The 16,082-nt window shown below is 41.8% G+C and overlaps 1 protein-coding gene across 2 annotated transcripts in view; it reads left to right on the top strand.

Moving 5' to 3' along the window:
• The first annotated feature begins 4,802 nt into the window (after window positions 1-4,802).
• NEXN (nexilin F-actin binding protein) overlaps window positions 4,803-16,082 on the top strand; it is a 55,784-nt gene continuing 44,504 nt past the window's right edge. The window contains exons 1-2 of one of the 2 annotated variants that reach the window (XM_014788304.2): window positions 4,803-5,293; window positions 6,486-6,520. The gene's annotated coding sequence lies outside the window, so the exon portion shown is untranslated. Of the gene's footprint in view, window positions 5,294-5,452; window positions 5,708-6,485; window positions 6,521-16,082 lie in introns of those variants that run through there. The other variant, XM_087448595.1, reaches the window with a different exon arrangement.

Genomic DNA, 16,082 nt, shown 5'->3' with positions numbered 1-16,082 from the left:
ACTATTTGTAGGCTTTGCTGGAAATCTTTATCAGCTCACTTGGTTAATCCACCATCTGTCTTCTGTTCTTACGCCGCTTTTGACTTCTATTTTTTATGTGGTATTTCTTCCTCTATCCTGTATTCTGTCCATACTTTACCTGCCACTTCTCCTCTAATCTCTTTCTGTCCTTATGCTACTGACATCTTTGATCAGGCTGAGGTTGTTTTTTTTGTTTTTTTCCTACATCTGAACAGTGAAAAGTAACCTTCATCGTTTGTGCAGGGAAGGACTGAATTCCAGTACAGAAAAAAAGGAAACCTTCCTTCTATGACACTTTTTATTCTTTACTTAAAAGCCACAGCAAAGAAACTGGTACATCAAATACCACCTCAACGTTTGCTTTGAACTGTTTCTTATGTTTCACAAAAGGCTTTCACAAAGTACATTTATATATAGGAATTCCAGAACTTTTATAATTTGCTGTTTGAAATAATACCATAATATTGAATATAGAGAAGCACTTTGACATTTGAAAGCACTTGAAGTTCTGACTTCCAGAACTGTGCTAATTCTTTTATTTAATAACACTCTGTGAGAGAATAGGCCCAAGGACTTTAAAAAAGACTGGGTTCTTCCTGTGGTAGAAGATGGATAATAAAAAAAAAGCAGGTGTGGCCGGCCCCGTGGCTTGGTGGTTAAGTGCGCGCGCTCCGATGCTGGTGGCCCGGGTTCGGATCCCGGGCGCGCACCGAGGCACCACTTCTCCATCCATCCTGAGGCCGAGTCCCACATACAGCAACTAGAAGGATGTGCAGCTATGACATACAACTATCTACTGGGGCTTTGGGGGGAAAAAATAAATAAAATCTTAAAAAAAAAAAAAAGCAGGTGTATTCGTTCTTTACTGCTGCATAACAAATTATCCCCAAATTTAGTAGCTTGAAACAACAAACACTCTCTCACACAGTTTCTGAGGGTTGAGAATCAAGGAAGGCTGGTTCTAGTGGTTCTGGCCTAGGGTCTCTCCTGGGATTGCAGTCATCTGAAGGTTTGACTAGAGGGGCAAGATTTGCTTCTAAGATTTGCTCCCTCCCATGGCTTGCTGTCAGGGGGCTTCAGGTCCTTGCCACGTAGGTCTCTTAACAGAGCTGCCTGAGTATCTTTAAAACATGGCAACTGGCGTCCCCCAGAGTGAGTAATCCAAGAGAAATCAAGACAAAAGACACAGTATCTTTTATAACCTAGACTTGGAAGTGACTTACCATCACTTGCACCATATTCTCTTGGTCACACAGACCAACCCTGACGCGATATGGGAGGAAATTGCAGAAGGGTGTAAATACTAGGAGGCGGGATCATTTGGGGTCATCTTGGTGGATGGATACCACAGCAGGGAATCATAATAAACTATACATTGGGCCGGCCCTGTGGCCTAGTGATTAAGTTTGGCACACTCTGCTTGGGTGGCCCGGGTTTGGTTCCCGGGCATGGACCTACACCACTCATTAGTGGCCATGCTGTAGTGGCAACCCACATACAAAATAGAGGAAGACTGGCACAGATGTTAGCTCCTGGCAAATCTTCTCCAGCAAAAAAAAAAAAAAAAAAACATAGATCATGTAGACATTTTAATTTTAAATGAAGAAGTGCACATTCTTTGGCCAATCTTTTGATGTAGGGTCAAGGCCTTTTCTTTTTCTTTCTTTCTTTCTTTTTTTTGTGAGGAAGATCGGCCCTGAGCTAACATCTGTTGCCAATCTTTCTCTTTTTGCTTGAAGATTGTCCCTGAGCTAAGATCTGTGCTACTCTTCCTCTACTTTGTATATGGGATGCCGCCACAGCATGGCTTAATGAGTGGTGTGTAGATCTGCACCTGAAATCCAAACCTGTGAACCCCAGGCCGCCAAAGCAGAGCACGCAAACAACCGCTATGCCAGCCTCTCAACGCCTTTTCTTGGAGTATGGATCCACTCGGTATTCCAAATATCTTTGTTGCATAAATTAAACCTCTAAATCATCATCTTGGATTTGCAATTTCCTTTAAAAGAAAAAAATTTACATGGAAAGCAATGAGTGCTGAATCTCTCTAGATTTTTATAATTTTGAACCCAATCTTTTATGTTTGTCTTCCCCACACCTAGCTTTATGGTAATTTTGTGAGCTATTTGCCTTTTATCGAGTCTTCAAAGCATTCAATTTAGCTTTTATAAAAACTATAATGCTTTTTTTTTGCTTTTATGTTTCTTCCTTTTTGTAATGTTTATGTAATTTCAATAACATGCAACCGATATAATCAAGTTTGAGAACAAACCCAACTGATTGATGATAATTATACAAGTAATGTTTATACAAATGGGCAAATCTTGCATATCTGACCGTCTTCCCAAACTTAGCATGACCAAAACCAAGCTCCTGACCACAGCTGCCCGAACCGCTGCCTCCTCGTCTTTCTCATCCCAGTAAATGACAGCTCCGTTCTTCCAGTTCCTCAGGCCGAAAACTTCTTTTCCTCACACTTCGCATTGCATCTGTTACCAAAATCCTACCCGTTCTACTTAGAAAAACGTACCAAGAAAAAAAAAATGTGCCAAGCATTCCTCACCACCTTCTCAGCTCTCGCCTTGGTCCAGACGCCTTACCGGCCATCCTGATTATTTTGGAAGCCTCCTAATTGGTCTCCCTGCTTCATTTAGTATATTTGCAGCACATCAGCCAGAATGAACATGTTAAGAGTATGGCAGACTATGTCACTACTTTGTTCAAAATCCACCAATGTCCACCCTTCCAACTCAGACTAAAAGCCAAAGTCCTTACAGTGTTGTACAAAAACAGTCCTCCACTGTCTGTCTCCTGCCCCACTCCATGTCCTATCATTCCACCTGTGCCTACTCAGCTGCACCCACACAAGCCTCCCTGCTCTTCTAGAACATGGCAGATAGGACCCTTCTTGGGCATCTGTGCCTCTCCCTGGACCACTCTTCCCCCAGATATCTCCAGATAGTTACACGACTCGTGTTTACCTGCATCTCCAGGTATTTACTAGCTCACTGCCTCAGTTGCCTCAGGACTTTTGCTCATGTGAGTCTTTCCCTAGCCACTCCATCCAAAAGTACAACATCCACCCACCCCACTCCCAGCATTCCTGCTTCCCTGCTCTGATTTTATCCATATTGCACATCACTAAGTACTACACAGTTGACTTGCTTATTGTCTGCCCTCTTCCACTAGAATGTATGTTCCATGATGGCAGGGCTGTGTATTTGTTTTGTCACTGCTGTATCCTCTGCATCTAGAACTGAATATTTGTTGAACAAATGATGAATGAATGTTGAATCGGTGGGAGAAGAAGTAGGCCTTTCATGCTGTGGGTAGCTAGCAGAGTTTTACAGGAAGAATGGAGAGCTTTGTTTAATCTGGTGAATCCATTGAGTGGGTATCAGCTAAGAGAGCTTCTACTCACTTCTTTAAATCGTAAAAATAAAGGTATAATTGATAAGTGTGGGGAGGAAAAGGGTGGAATAGAGGAGACTGATATATATTGGGGTAAAAGGAAGACTTCTCTGAGAAAGCAACATTTAAGCAGACAGCAAAAGCATATGTTGAAGTGAGGCAGGTAAAGAGTCGGGGAAAGGATTTCATGCAGAGTGAACAGCTTGTGCAAAGACCCTGCAGCCAGAATGACCATGGAAAGTTCCATGAACTGAAGAAGGTCAAGGGGATAGTAGTGAAGGAAGTAAGGGGCGAGCTAGATCATCCAGGCCACCTATCACTATCTATAATAGAGTAAGTTTAAATAGCTGTTTTAATTACCAATCTAGAACTTTTCTCTAATTGAGGAATGAATGGCTTACACTTTTTTTTTGGCTGGGAAAGATTCACTCCAGGTTAATATCTGTTGCCAATCTTCCTCTCATTTTTTTTTTTTTCTCTCCAAAACATAGTTGTATATTCTAGTTGTAAGTCCTTCTAGTTCTTCTGTGTGAGCCACTGCCACAGCATGGCAACTGACAGACGAGTGGTGTGGTTCCCAACCCAGGTGTGGCACCCCGGGCCGCTGAAGCGGAGCACACCAAACTTGAACCTCTAGGCCTTCTGGGCTGGCTCAGCTGACACCTCTTAAAAGAATTTCCATCCTGAGTAAATGGTGTATGGGTGTGGGGTGGAGAAGAAAAGTTATAGTTAAGAGCAGGCAGCCTTTTCAACATCCCTGAAAATATAACCTGAGCACCACTGTCTGTCCAGGGCTGGAAGTTGGAAATGGTTGTCCCTGGTGTATCTGCGTAGATGCTAGTTCAATTTTTAATTACTTAATTTTCATTTTATGCATGCAGTGAAGAATTGAAGATCTTCCCCACCAGACAAATACCCCCTCTGGATGAGCATTTCAGGTTTTAACATGGGTTGTCTGATTGGTTCAGTTGACAGGCTGGTGGTCCAGGTTGAAAAGGTTGTGGGCCCTAATCTTTGCAGATGCCTTTATGTAGGTTTAGGAAGACCAGAGATGATTGGCCTTCAGTTAAGGGAAGGTGGAAGATGATATAAATACGTTCTTCTATTCCTCCTCCTCCTCCCTTCCTTCTTCCACTTTTCTCTATCAACCACTCTTTGGAGTTAAAAACGAGAGCCAAGAAAAGGAGAGCAACAGACAGATGAAGTGGTCCCTGACTGCTGCCCTCTGCTCTCAGCCATAAAAGAAAACTTGGCCCAAGGTCAATGCTTTGGGTGAAGATAAGGTAGTGGCTTGGCCTCTTGGTTAGAGACCAGGACTGGGAGAATAGCTGAGAAATGGGCCCCACGGGAAACCGGCTATGGGTCGCCGGGAGCCAGCTCCAGCCTGTTTCTGAATCCCACTCCAGTATCACTCCCTTCCCACAGGGGAGGCAGCCTCCCTTCCCTGGACCCTGCTGGGAGGGGGAGGCAGACCTCAGGGGAGGCCGTCAGTGACCCAGAGCCGGGCAACAGGCAGGTCCTGGCGGAAAGTTGGCAGCCACCGGTCCCTTCGCCCGCCTTCCTCCTCCACTCTCCACCCCTCCCGGGCGATACGGCGGAGGTGGGGGGTTGGGGGAACTGGCCTTGTGTTTTGGAACAGCTGCAGCCGGCGCTGGGCCCGCCTGGAATGCGGGAACAGGCTGCGCACCAGGACTTTTATGGAAACTTGCTGTTGGAGGCGGCGGCGGCGGCGGCGGCAGCCAGAGGGCTCCCAGCGGCTGGAGCGGCGGCCGGAGCGCGCAGACCCCTGCCCACACCCAGGCGCAGGACGCGCACAGCCTCGCCGCGCGCAACCGGGACAGTCGCTTGTCGCTCCTGGCGGGTGAGAGGAGTCGGGGGAACGCGGGGCGGGGGCGGCGGCGGAGGGGTCGGGTCCCTCGCGGGGCGGGGGCGGGGGCTGCAGGGAGACGCTCCCGGCGCCCCGGCTCCTGGCCCGGCTCTGCCGCAGCCCCGGAGCGCGCCAGGCTCCATCCAGCGGTGGCTGCGCGCTGGTCCCGGCCCGAGCGGACCGGCCCTCGGAGCCCGTCCTGCGGGTCGGCGGAGCGCGGAGCGGGGTCTGCCTCGCTGTCTCTCCCAGTAACCGGCCTCCGGCTTCTGGCTGGATTTCCTCGCCCCTGATTCTGCTCCGCTTGCGCCCTGTCTGTTGAGTTTCGGGTGCTTTCTCTACTCCTGCGGGGAAGGAGCCCTCCGTGAGTGGAGTGGGCGCCAGGCCTTTTGCTCTACCCTTGGGATCCAGGTAAAGTTCAGGGTCGTCTCCACCACGTGCCCCGGCATGGTCTCCGTCTCCGCCAGGCTGCGTGTTATTTTTAAGAGAAATCATTCTTGATCTGTCCCTGTGGAGGCTGGTAGTGAAATGTGATTTAACAGCCTATCATCTACCCCCTGCCTCCAAACTATTTTTTCGCGATTCTGTCCGAGGTGGGATGTTGGGGGTTGTGCAACTAGAGCTGGAAGTTGGAGTGAATAATGTAGTCACCTCTTGAGACCTCCCTTGTCTATATTTTTGAAAACGCCAAGCCATTCCAGCTGTTTGTAAACCGTGAAACGGTCTACAAATGCTAAAAATTTATTATTGGCATTTGTAAAGAAAATAACCAAGTTGAGAGGTTAGTTGATTGTTGCAATGGCTTCGAGATCTTCATTTTATATATATTTAAGGTCCATAACATGAACAAAGAGAGTTGGAAGAGGGTGGGGGTAGGGGGGAGGGGGAGAGGCGAATAAGGTAAAAATAGCATAAGGATATGTCCTAGCAAAATGTCTGTCCTTGGGAAAGAGGCAGGTACGGAAAAGAAGTAGCCATAATAAGAAAGAAATTAATTCCATGAGCAAAGCAATGGGAGCATCATTCATCAGCTAAATTTTGTTAATGAATTCATGTAACAAGCCCATTGGCCTGCGAGTCACAACATAACTATGTGTTGGGTAGTAGGATTAAATAAACTTAAGTATTTACCATCTTAGTCATACCTCATTGAGTGAACCACATTATTTTCCTCCCAATCCTTTTACAGGTTAAATTGCTGCCATAAGAAAACTCAGAATACACGTAAGTCTGTGAAATTCTTTTGAGTTTTGAGCTATGGTAAGGTGGAAAAATGCATAATTAATCAAATTGAGGGACAGGGTTTTTGGGGAGGTCTATTTAGTATAAATGAACTTTGATTATTTAATGTAGTTAGTTAAGATTCTTCTTCATAGCTATTAGCCCCCTATTTTTGAAGATGTTTGTATTTTGACTGGAATAATTTAAAGAAAAATGTGAGGGATTCCATATTTTGTAGACAGCAACTCCCATAAAGAGCCCTGAGCAAAAACCATAACAAAATTCTTTTAAATCCGGTTTCCCTCAATACGGTATTGATGTAATTCAGTTTTAATAGAGGATTCACACTTTCAAATCCATTTTTAAGCTGAAATGTAGTGAATAGCAGTTTTTCCTGCTCACTTTAATTTGGAATCTGTGCTATTTTTGAAAATTTGATATGTAAGACTAGTCATTGTCAAAATGTATGTCATCCTGAGATGACTATATTTGGCATCAACAAAGGAAGGCATTATCTAGGTTTTTGAACAGTATTTTTCCCCTGAAATTACACTTGAAGTATTTAGGTTAGGGTTTCAGTTGTGAACAGAATGAAAACTGAATATGTGTATTTGGAAGAGATTAATTGGGGATTTAGATTGCTTAGAACCGACTGGCCTGAAATGACATACTTCATTTAGGAAAAGAAATAAAACCTACTATCTTCGAAATACCCTAAAGGCAAATAAAAGTACTGTTTAAATAAAAACACATGCCTAAAAGGAAGAAAACAATGCAGTAAATGTCGAAAAGTGTATAACAGATGGGCAGATGTCTCAAAGTTTTTACGGAAGAGAGGACTCGGAACATTTTATAGTATGTAGGCCATTCGAATGCACACAGAAAACATCTTGGTCATCTACTTTATAATTTAGAGGGAAAATGACCCACAACATTCTTAACAATTTCACATATTTCTATTCTCATTTAATTAATCTGTGGTCAACATCACCTGTGTAGTTTCTTTCATGTTCTCTTTTTTCTGGTTTTATAATTGCAAAATTACGTATTATTTACATACACTTGGAATTGTTATATTTTCTTTTTCTATTTAAATATTCAGTGCATAGTTTGGCTTGACTTATGCTAGTATACTTTCTACCCTCTAGGATGGGTGGATTTTTACCCAGAAATCCAACTTATTTAACTCTTAGAGGGCCGGCTCCGTGGCTTGGCGGTTAAGTGCGCGCGCTCTGATGCTGGCGGCCCGGGTTCGGATCCCGGGGACGCCCCGAGGCACCACTTCTCCGTCCAACGTGAGGCCGAGTCCCGCGTACAGCAACTAGAAGGATGTGAACCTATGACATACAGCTATCTACTGGGGCTTTGGGGGGAAAAAACTGAATAAATAAAAAATCTTTAACTCTTAGTCAATTTGTTTTTTTTCTTTTTTGGGGGGGAGGAAGATCAGCCCTGAGCTAACATCCATGCCAATCCTCCTCTTTTTGCTGAGGAAGACTGGCCCTGAGCTAACATCTGTGCCCATCTTCCTCCACTTTACGTGGGATGCTGCCACAGCATGGCCTGACAAGCGGTGCATCGGTGCTCGCCCCAGATCTGAACCCGGGCCGCCAGCAGCGGAGCGCGCGCACTTAACCGCTACGCCACGGGGCCGGCCCCAAATTTGTTTTTTATTATAGAATTAATACAACCATATTATATTTATGGTTAAAAATTATGGAGCATGGAAAAGGGGCTCTCAAAATCTGACACATCTACTGTTAGTATTTTGATATATTTCCTTCTTTTTCCTATGCGTAGGATTTTTTTTCTTGCATTGCCATATCTCAGTGAGGCTACTTGTGTGAAAGCACGTGATGCCACATCTGCCCTCTAGTAAATATTCAATAGCTGGTTCTTTTTCTCCCCTTCCCTCCTTGTCATCTCTTCCTTCTTGCTCTCAGATTAGAAGACAGATATGTTGGGGCCCCCTAGACCAGGTTTTGAGGTTGGTGAAATTTGACTTCCACTTTCTTTCTGTGCCTCTTTCCCGTCCTTTCCTTCCCTTTAACTCTGCCTCCCTCTTTCTGGACAGAGTAGGCCTCCCCTTTGTCTTTTTCCATTTTCTCAGTGCTGCCTGTTCATTTAGATCAGGACCCACGAATTGGCAGCCAAAAAGCCACTTTCAGCCAGAGACATGCTTAAAAATTCGTACATTTTATATTAAAATATGGATTTCCAGCCTTTCTTGAAAAATTGAAAGATCTTGATAAAGCTGGGTCCACATTTCTGCATAGCAACAATACCCTGGAACTAAGTAGTGGCTCCCCTCTCAGAACACACGCTCTCCTTTTGACATATTCTTCATCATTCCCTATTGTTTTACAACTAGTCATCACTCATTTACATGACCTGTCAATTATACTATATAACATTAACTTACATTTACGTTACCTGACTGTATACACTGGAGTATGCAGTCCCCTGAGCTACGTATTACGGCAAATCTGAAGCCATGGTAGGAGGGAAGTTCTGCTGGACTTAGCGTTAGGAACCTGGACTTCAAAAGTTGTACATACATTTTGGTTAGCAATCCTTCTCTTAAATAATGTGATCATGGGAATGAGAAGAAGAGGTTAACATTCCTTGACACGAATTGCTGGCGTCAATTTGAGCTGGAAGGGACCATGTATTTCTAACTAAAACAAATAAAATATTTTAACTGGTGAGATTTTAAAAAGCACAGGGGAGATTTTTCTGGGAAAAAAGTCTTTCCTAGGCGCTCTTAAATAATCCTGCTTTCTCCCCATCCTAGAAGTATTTAGGAGACTTTTTATGACCCCTAGAGATTGGCCATAAAAAAGAGCTAACTACCGTTCTTCTTCTGCCTCCCCACCGTCCCCACTTGTTTGGAGCCAGAGGCCTGGGTCTTCCCATTCCCAGCTGTGTCCTTCATTGGAAAGCCATCTTCCACTTGCAGAGGGTGAGGAGACCAGTCTCCTCCAGAGGTTACCACATCCATTAGCTTGGGAAGCCAACTTCCTAAAGCCCCAAGTTTCTGGTTTTTCTTGATATCTAGTTTAATGTAAACTTGCTCCGTTTTACTTTATTTTCTATTATTCATTCATTTATGCATCCTCATCATCAGTTCTCCTTTTGGAGATATCAGTCATAAGTTTTATTTGGGCTGATTTTGGATTAGTTTTCTTGTTATAGCTCTGTCATTCATCCACTTGCTCAAATATCAGTTGAGTTTGCTGTGTCCTACTTGTTGTGTGAGGTAAGGTTAAAGAATGGAGTAGAACACAGTTCTTACCTTTCAGGGCTCATAATATGGTGAATGCTCTTTGAAAAATATCACATAAAGTCATATGAATGCAAAGTATTATATATTATTAATACAGAAGAATGTCAAGGCAGGTTGAAAATAAGCTTCTTGGTTATCAGTGAAGAATTGTGTATTGGTAGGAGGAAAAAAACCTCACTATTTCAAATAGGGAAAATAGGATCTAATTTCATGTTTTTGAATTGTGATGAGGTTTTATAATACAAATTTTAAAGTATAAAGTTACAACCTTCATTAATTAAATGTAATAATGTTGCTTTATATTTCTTGTACAAGTGAAAAGTGATAAAAATTTAGGCTCACATTTTATGAAGCTCAAAACAATGTTGTTGTTTGTTCCAAAGACTGTAAGGAGGTAGGTTTTAACATTCACTTGTAGCATATAGTTAAGTGTTCTGTCTAAACCCTTATTAAAAGTTGAGACAAAGAATTTACTTGAGTTTAATAAAATGCAGATTTAAAGCTGTCACTGTCTTGACAATTCTGTTCTCCTTGAAAAGAGAGATAATACTTTAACACAATGAAACAGTTAATTGTAAATGATGGAGAGGTATAATTTAAAATTCTTTTTTTTGCTGAAGAAGATTCGTCCTGGCTCTAAAATTCATTTTCCTGATTCCTGTGTTATTTGCTGTCTTGGATTATTTTAATTGTGTATCTCAAAAAGTCAAGGAAAGGGCCCGCTCCAGTGGTTAAGTTCAGCACACTCTGTTTTGGCGGCCTGGGTTCAGTTCCTGGGCATGGACCTACACCACTTGTCTGTCAGTGGCCATGCTGTGGCGGTGGCTCACATACAAAAAGAGGAAGATTGGCAATGGATTTTAGCTCAGGCGAATCTTCTCAGGAAAAAAAAGAAAAAGAAAAAAAATCAAGGAAAATTAATTAAATTTAGAAAAGTTAGAGGTTAAACATAGGTCCAATGAAATTCTAGAACAGAAATATTAGCATGCATATATTAAGATAGATCTGTTGTACTTATTATTATATTCTGCTGTGAGACTTACATATTGTCTCATAGGTTGAGCTTCATACCTTAATATGCAACCTGGAAATTATTTTGTAACAACCCAAAAGTATACTCTATTCTTGAAACATATTTTATCAGACCATTAAGTCATTTTCAAAAACTTCCTGAAACCTATCTCACTAATTGCTATGCCAGTTGTTACCAATATTAGTATTACCATTGGGCAAATTTTATATATATATAATATTTTGTGCACTTAAATTGGTAAAAATGGAGAATGATAGAGTGAAATGAGTACTTGACTAAAAGTCAAGAAACCTGGAGTCTAGTTCCTTATTCTGCTCCTGAACAGCTTGCAACCTTGGACAAGTCACTGAATCTCTTTGTGCCTCTTGTTTTTTCATGTGGTAAGTGAAGTTAGTTGGACTAAGTGATCTTTAAGTCCTTAGATGATGAGCTCCAAAAATCCATGCTTCTTAATCCATGTATAACCAGAACCCAAATGTAATTCTCATAGGTAGTAAAACCTGTTCAAAACTGATCTCATTTTCTGACCCCTCAAACATGCTTTTAAATTTAATCTCAGTTAATGGTATCCCTGTCCACCCATTTGCTCAAACTAGAACCCTGGAGTTAATTCTTGACATATTCCTCTCCTCACCTCTACCCTCCAAATCTAACCTGTGAAAGTTCTTGCAATAGTGCCCCCATTACAATGTCAGTTCCCTGGAGGCAGGGACTTGCTCTTTTTGTTCACCTTCATCTCTCCACAGCCTAGGATAGTGCCTGGCTGTGGCTGGCTTCCCATTGCCTATGGAAAAAAGTCTAAACATTTTTTTTTTCTTTTGTGAGGAAGATCAGTGCTAAGCTAACATCCATTGCAAATCCTCCTCTTTTTGCTGAGGAAGATTGGCCCTGGGCTAACATCTGTGCCCATCTTCCTCTACTTTATGGGGGACACCGAAACAGCATGGCTTGACAAGTGGTGTGTTGGTGCGCGCTCGGCATCTGAACCTGCGAACCCCAGGCCGCCGAGGCGGAGCGCACGAGCTTAACCACTACACCACTGGACCAGCCCCTAAACTTTTTCTTTTTTTTGAGGGGGGTGGCGGGGAGGAAGATCAGCCCTGAGCTAACACCTGATGCCAATCCTCCTCTTTTTTCTGAGGAAGCTTGGCCCTGGGCTAACATCCGTGCCTATCTCCCTCTACTTTATATGGGACGCCACCACAGCATGGCTCGACAAGCAGTGCGTCGGTGCACGCCGGGGATCTGAACCCACGAACCCCAGGCCACTGCAGCACAGCACGCACACTTAACCGCTTGCGCCACCAGGCCGGACACCCCTAAAGTTTTTCTTAATATGGCATTTAGGAATCTTCCCAGTCTGTGCCCAGCCTGTCTTTCTAGTTTTACCATAGATTCGCTGGGCAACTTATAGCTCCCTGAATTTGCAATGGGTCGTCAGGCATTGGTGTTTTTGTTCATGTTGCTTCTTTTGCCTGGATGCCCTTACCCTCTTTTCTACTTTATGAAATCTTACTTATCCTTCAAGGTCTAAATCAAATGTCACCATCTCTGTGTAACCTTCCTTAACCCCAGCCCCCTCCTTAACTCCACCATAGTCTTTTCCATGTTTCTATAGCCATGTATATATACTGCTATTATAGCACCTACTACTTTGTATTATAATTACTTGTAGTCCCATCTGTTTCTCCCAAGAAAGCTGCTTGATTTCAACTGCTATCTCATACATATTCTGTCCTATCACCAGGCATAATGTCTGGTACACAGTAGGTTCTCCTTCTCATGAAAATACTGTATTGTAAATACAGACCTAATCTGTCAAATTTGAAAAAAATGCAACCTTTTGATAAATCATGAGCAGGCTACAGTGATATTGCAATATTGCAATATTCCCTCTGAAACCTATGATGAGTACTTAGTTGTCTTCATTTAACATGGATGCTTGATATACTAGAATGGCATTATTACATCTCTTCATCATCACAGCCTTCTTTATTATGACCAAACTCTTGCTGATGAGTCACACGTTCAACCTGATCCTTTGGTCAGTGTTTTCTCTCTACTATTCTTGGAAACTATTCAACTGGCTTGGCTGACACCTCTTAGACACTTAGAAAAGTGCAGTGGGGCTGAATTGTTGTGTTGCTGCTGCCCCTTTAAGGTGACCGAGGACATTGCATCTGCCAGCTTAGACAGAAGAAAAGTCACTTAATACTAATTCAGAACAGTCTGTGAGATTCCAGATATAAAATCCTTTGGCATTCAAGGTACTGAGTTTAGGAATTAAGTTGTTAAACTAATCTTCATTTAGTATTCTAAAATACAGTGAGGGAGTGCTCAATCCAACTGCTCCCTTTTTAGAATGAGAACTGACATTATTTGATAGACTGTTCTTTCCTGTAATTCAGTAAAAACCAGAATGTGGTCTTAGAATCCCTGGGAGTCCCCAAGACCCTTTATGGGCCCATGAAATCCTTCCAATTCCAATTACATATCTGTATGAGGCCATGTTTTCTTTATGTACTTCAGTCAAAACAACGTATCACAATAGTTTGAATGCAGAAGCAGATAGGAGAATGTACCTGTCTTTTATTAAGCCAGATATTAAAACGATGTGCAAAAATGTAAAACAATGCCTCTCTTCTTACTAATTATTTTTACTTCGGAAAATATAGTTATTTTTCATGAAATGTGTTTATGTTGATATATAATGAGTGTGTTATTAGTTTAAATGACTTATAAGTATATATTTGAAAATTCTGTTTTAATTTCCAATACATTAAATATCTATAGATATAATCTATATAAACAAAGACTCTCTAGGGTCCTCAATAATAGGCCCAGACATTAGGCCCTGAGCTCAAAAAGTTTGAGAACCACTCCTCTAATTCATAGCCTTTCTTCCAGTGGGGGCATTTTTCTTTAACATCACAGAGCTTATTTTTATAGGTGTTTGCACTTTCAGATATTACTTAAATAGATTATTTTCTAACTAAAAATTTAAGCCTTATTATATTTTCTTGGTAATTATCTTTCATCCCATCTAAACTATAGCTCCATGAAAAGAGAGATTGTATCCTGTTCATCTTTGTATATGTAGGGCCTTATACTCTCTCTAGCACATTGTAGAAAGATGTTCAGTAAATGCTTCTTGAATAAATAAATATTTATTCATTTTATGGGCCGGCCCCGTGGCTTGGCGGTTAAGTGCGCGCGCTCTGCTGTTGGCGGCCCGGGTTCGGATCCCTGGTGAGCACCGACACACCGCTTCTCCGGCCATGCTGAGGCCGCGTCCCACATGCAGCAACTAGAAGGATGTGCAACTACGACATACAACTATCTACTGGGGCTTTGGGGGAAAAATAAATAAATAAAATCTTTAAAAAAAAAATAAATAAATAAATAAATAAATAAATATTTATTCATTTTAGCTAATTTCTTCATCTTTTCCCATTTATTCTTACTTCTATCATACTCATCACCTCTAAATTTATGAAGCAACATGGAAACCACCTAGTGTATGGCACATAATAGGGATTCAGTTGTTAGTTTCCACCCTTCTCCTTCATTCAGTATAGAGACTCTAGCTCTTTCCTTTAATGTATCGTAGCTTTAAAAATATCCTCACATTTTATTTATATATGTAACTTAATTTTATTAATGACTTCATCAAATGAGAACTTACAAATTTTCTTTGAGTGATTACTTTAGAGTCTTCCCAAGAGAAAATAAAAGGCAAAAGTTATTAGGTTTGCTTCTGGGCATAATTCTGAGAGAATAGGAGGATGCACTGCATAGGGCCTAGGATATGGTGGGTGCAGCTGGAGTTGGATTTAAAGCATCTATAAAATACTTGTGCATTATGCTGAAATAGATGTTGCACAAAAGAAGTGAAACAGACTTTGTACTGTTGAGACTCTGGAAAAAGCGGGTAGTTGTTGAAACTTCGTGATGGGTATATGGGGGTTCATTATATTAGTCTCTCTAATTTTGTATATGTCTGAAATTTTCCATAATAAAAAGTTAAGCAAAGAAGATGTATTAGACTGGTATGTCTGAGATATTTAACAATATAAAAATTTTTAAAGTTTATGCCAGGTACACCTAGAAGCCTAAACACATTTAGAGGTGTCAGAGACTGAAGGAGAAAAAACATCCATGCTTAGGGTGAAGTGGAGAAAATCACCATTTCTATTATAATTAGTTTGGGAAAATGCTTCGTTGGTGAAGAAGTGGCTTAAGAATTGTCTTGGAGGTGGAAAAAGGCTATTGAATGTATTTGTCTAGATGAGAGGTTGAAGGAAGGGGAGGAGACGCGGGAAACCAGACAGTCTGAGGGAAACTGCAGAAGGCCTAACAAGCCCGGGGGAGAATTGTAATTGTCATCCATGATGCACTGCAGTTAATATCCTCAGGGCTGGAGTGACAGGCGAGGGTTAAGGGGTACAGAAGGGTGGCGGATGCAGTAGTTGAGTAGGCAACCAGGTGGGCCTGGATGAAGGCAGAAAGAATGGCAAGCTGTGACCCTATTAGAAATCAAAAGAATCATGGCTAGAAGTTACTCTGGAACTTTTTAAACCTCATTTCACTAATAATGTATACTTAAAGTCGTTATTCTGATGATATGTATCAGTTCAGAATTTTGAAGAAACTGTATTAAAACAGCTTCTCTATAGCAACTGAGGTAACTACATGTCGTCGCCACACTTGGATTCTGGTACCTATTGAAAAGATTTGATAATTTGAAAATGTTTATGAGGATTCTGAAGGAGAGAAAACAATTAAAGTGAATAATTTGAATTTTATAGCTTCTTATTTTGTAAGTTTATTAATCAAAATGATAGTGATACATATGAATACTAAATATATATATAGTATTTCTGGTAAGCATAAATAAATAAATAGTATTTCTGTAATACTAAATATATAGTAGTATTTCTGGTAAGCATGATTATGTGAAATTGAAGGAGGGCCTGGGGCCTCGGTGCTAAATAAAAAGTAGCAAATTCCACCACTTACATCAATGGATAGATCATCCAGACAAAAAGTCAATAAAGAAATAGTGGACTGGGCCGGCCCCGTGGCTTAGCAGTTAAGTGCGCATGCTCTGATACCGGCGGCCCGGGTTCGGATCCCGGGCGAGCACTGACGCACCACTTATCTGGCCATGCTGAGGCCGCGTCCCACATACAGCAACTAGAAGGATGTGCACCTTTGACATACAACTATCTACTGGGGCTTTGGGG

The sequence above is a fragment of the Ceratotherium simum genome, chromosome 2 (genome assembly GCF_057802395.1).
Source record: "Ceratotherium simum simum isolate JZ-2026a chromosome 2, ASM5780239v1, whole genome shotgun sequence".
Lineage (NCBI taxonomy): Eukaryota > Metazoa > Chordata > Mammalia > Perissodactyla > Rhinocerotidae > Ceratotherium > Ceratotherium simum.
This window is presented reverse-complemented; position numbering and strand designations above follow the sequence as displayed.